Source organism: Myotis davidii, unplaced genomic scaffold (genome assembly GCF_000327345.1).
Source record: "Myotis davidii unplaced genomic scaffold, ASM32734v1 scaffold267, whole genome shotgun sequence".
In the NCBI taxonomy this organism is placed as follows: Eukaryota; Metazoa; Chordata; class Mammalia; order Chiroptera; family Vespertilionidae; genus Myotis; species Myotis davidii.
The window spans coordinates 451-4,440 of record NW_006297747.1 but is presented as its reverse complement, the minus strand read 5'-3'; the positions used below and the strand labels follow the sequence as shown (position 1 = coordinate 4,440).

General features: G+C 40.9%; 1 long non-coding RNA gene across 1 annotated transcript in view; it reads right to left on the bottom strand.

Annotated features, from left to right (window-relative positions):
• The window catches only part of LOC102772815, a 4,272-nt gene extending 2,931 nt beyond the window's left edge, over positions 1 to 1,341 (bottom strand). Inside the window, exons 1-2 of the long non-coding RNA XR_436167.2 lie at positions 1,182 to 1,341; positions 853 to 1,082 (exon numbers count right to left, since the gene is read on the bottom strand). This is a non-coding gene — a long non-coding RNA (uncharacterized LOC102772815). The remainder of the gene's footprint in view (positions 1 to 852; positions 1,083 to 1,181) is intronic.
• Positions 1,342 to 3,990: the final 2,649 nt, after the last annotated feature.

Below are 3,990 nucleotides of genomic sequence, written 5' to 3'. Positions count from 1 at the left end.
TCTCTCTCTCTCTCATTTACTGGCAACATTAGTTTGGGACGCTAAGAAATAACATGGTTTCGGAAGAATCTTGTGAATAATGAAACTTTAAAAATAGTAAAACATTCAATATTTTTATTGGTTTCTTGGACCTGATCTTTAGAACAATAAAAGAGGGGGAACTCTGGGCTACTGGGAACAGACTGGGGCACAGAGGCAGAATGGAAGCGATCAATACTGCGAGAGCAGCCATCAAGGAGTTAAAGCAGGCACCCCCCTCCCCCCCCCCAAAAAAAAGAGGCCTTCAAACTAATTTCACACTGAAAGTGATGTTTAATTTGAATCATGCTCTTCCCAAAGGGAAAAGGTTAGTCTCATCACTGGGCTGAGCTCCTCCTCCCCCTTCTCCTTTCATACGAATTGAAAATTCAGATTAACCATTAATCATGATGTGACACATTCTTTTCTTCCTGATCCAAAAATCAAATGAAAGCCTGGGACCACATCTGAGAACCCATGGGCTGGCCAGTCCTCCCAACCGACGTACGTGCACAACAGAGAGAAGACAAGAACAAGGGCACATCACGTACACAGAGAGGTGCACTCACAGCGAGACACACAGATACAGACAGCTATTCACAGGCATTGGCTCCGGGAGCCTCTTCACTTAGATTGATTTTTGCATATTTGCAAATGTAAAATTAGTCATAGTACATAACAACAAGGGCGAGACTGACATGAAATCTGTCAACATCCTGACAAACACTCTGAGCATGCGTACGTTACGGATGACACTTAAGCAAGTCATCGTTCCTAAAAGAGAAAATGATTATACGCTAGCCAAAACCCTAAGTACAAGCTAAAGATATTCACCTCATGAAGCCATTCCTCAACTAGCCCCTTGGCACTTGCTGGAATTACTCGGAGCACGAGCTCTACTTTCTCATTTTCTGCTGACTCCATGTGGGTAATTTCTTTCTCATGATTAAAAGTGAGCTTGGCAGATCCTCCAAAGCGTGGCTTTAGGTGTGGTGGGGTTCCGGGTGCATCCTTTGTCTAGTAATTCACTGCTGGACCGGCAGGTCAGGGGGATATTCACACACCTACAATGATTTTTTAAAATGCAACCTTTAATAGATATCTTTATATAAACATATTTTTATACTGCAACATGCAGCTGACAGATGAAATGAACTGTTTACCTTGGGAAAGAATAGGCAGGCTTTCTCTTCCAAACAATCGCTCCGGCCTTTCTGAATGTCATCCAAACGCGATTCTGCCTCGTTCGACTTATCCAGCATCTGAGGCTGTGAGATAACCCTCGTAGCACTGGCCTCCTTCCCTGGCCCCTTCATTATTAGCCTCCTGGTGGGTGAGATAGAATACAGTGAATGTAATAACCGTACTTCACACAACAGGCTCGCTCTCTCTTTTAAATTGAAAATCCCCTTATTACAAAACAAGGGGTGTTCTTTTTCTTCTACCTTTAAGTAGGACTGCCACATTCATTGCCTTTTACAAAAACGCAGCTGCTTTTTAAGCTACAGATAAATAGAATCTGCTAGGCGGTAATTCGACTCAGTCTGAATGCATTATTTTCTAAGACACTTTGGCGAAAGGCTTTTTATTATTAACTGGAATGAACAAGGAAAGTCCTTTTCTTTTCTAATTATGAATGTGTTTTGTTCCCTACTATTAACCTATAATGTCAGATTGATCATATTCTTCTTCTTTTTCTACAGCCAGCTCAATAAATCAACATTTTTCTTTCTGGAAAATTAGAGGGCTGATGATTAAGTCTTCATGAATTCCAGTAACAAAAAATAAAAATAGCATAAGGGAGAAGCAAATACACACACTGTAACCATAAATACAGACAAGGCAGTGGCCCTTGGATGTCTAAGGTAATGACACGAAGAATGAAGATAAAGAGCATCTACTTATTAATTTCATATTAGTTTATTTAGTTTTAATGAAATTAAGGTTTTCTGGGCATTTTGATAAAGTTGATCTTATATTTATTCAGCTGAAAAGAAAGGATATGGTAAAACCATAACATTTCTATATAGAGTTCCCAAGCCTCTGTGTTTGTTTAGTTGTTCATTATGTGTGGTAGCTGGTATTCCTACCGGTCACCCCTCACTTCCGGAAGCAATGTCATGAAGAATTACAACCAAAGAGGAAACACCGTGAAGGAGGAAGGGTCTTCAATTTGAATTTCTGCTGACATCTCTTTAACTCCAAAGATAAACACTGAGAAAAAATGGTGAGCTCTTAATAATATCAAAAAGCCCAGCCTAGAAACTCCACTAGCTGAGGTATTGTTTTAATTTTGATGCCAACTTTGATATTTCTTACCATAACATTACAATAGGCCACAGTGGCTATGCTCTATGTCCATGTGGATATATTGCCTTGTCAAGGGGTGGAAATCCCTCAGGGGACCAGTGGGGTTCCAATTAAGAAAATATAAATACTGCTGCAGCTCTGACAATAAGTGGAGTTTGCCAGTATATCACAGAGGTACAGGCAGGTGCCCACTACTAAACTTACAGATGGAAAGCCGAGGCTGCATGTCCCTTCCCAAAACACTAATGGAAAGCAAAGTGTTGAAGGTGAACTGTGTGTGGCAGATAGTTTTAGAGTGATTTATTTTTATTTTTTTATATTGTTTTAAGTTTATTTCCAATAGGAGGATAGTGGGGATTGAAGGGGCCTTGTGCAAATATAAAGGAAGAACTCTGTACTGAGATCACATGCATTTCAAGAGAGGGGGGAGGGGAAGATAGGGAGGGAGGGGGAAGAGAGAGAGAGAGAGAGAGAGAGAGAGAGAGAGAGAGAGAGAGAGAGAATATGCTTGACATCCTATTTCCATCTGAAGCCTTTCCTGTAGATCTGTTTGAAATGTTTAAGGGGGGATATTTATTATAAGTGAGATGCTTCCAGGTTTTCAGAACACCCGCTCCAGGAAGAGAGATGTTTGCAGTGAACGGTGGTGACAGAGCTTTTGAGATTCTACTACTCTGCTTAGATTTGAATCAATTTTCTGTCTTCTGATATGCCTGGGAACAAATGAGGCCCCATCAGGTTGCTGGCCTCGCATCAGATACCAAGTGACATTGTGGCAACACAAGAAGCCCAGTTACCCACAATAAGTAACACGGAGGAGCAGATTGAAGTGAACCAGGCATCGCCAGAGAGTAAAAGTGGAATCCGTATGCATCTATATCTCCACTGAGCTAAGGCCTCAGTATCAAGCCTGTTTTGGCAATCAGGAATGTTTACTTTTATAATATTGATATGAGGCAAATAGAAGAAGAAGAGTATTTTACTTGTATATTTGAAGGCATTGAATCTCCCAGATATTTTGATTTATAGAGAACAGACTGACAGCTGTCAGAAGGGAAGGGGATTTTGGAATGGGTGGAAAAGGTGAAGGGATTAAGCAAAAAAAAAAAAACATCCCACAAAATTCATAGACACAGACAACACTATGGAGATTACCAGAGGTAAAGGGGGCGGGGTGAAGTAGCAGGTAAGGAGGGGGGGTGGCGAGATAGGAGAGGGTACAGGGGGGATAAATGGTGATAGAACGGAGATATGACTTGGGGTGGTGAATACACAATACAATATACAGGTGATGTCTTATAGAATTGTACACCGTAATCCTATATAATGTTATTAACCAATGTCACCCAGTAAATTCAATGATATAGACACAGACAACAGTATGGCAATTACCAGAGGTAAGGAGGGGGGGTGGCGAGATAGGAGAGGGTACAGGGGGGATAAATGGTGATAGAACGGAGATATGACTTGGGGTGGTGAATACACAATACAATATACAGGGGATGTCTTATAGAATTGTACACCATAATCCTATATCATGTTATTAACCAATGTCACTCCAATAAATTCAATGGAAAAGGAAAAGGAAATGGGCTTTACTGGGCTACCTACAAAATACCTTTGAACCTGTTTTCCTCAATCCACCTTTTACCCTGGTAAATC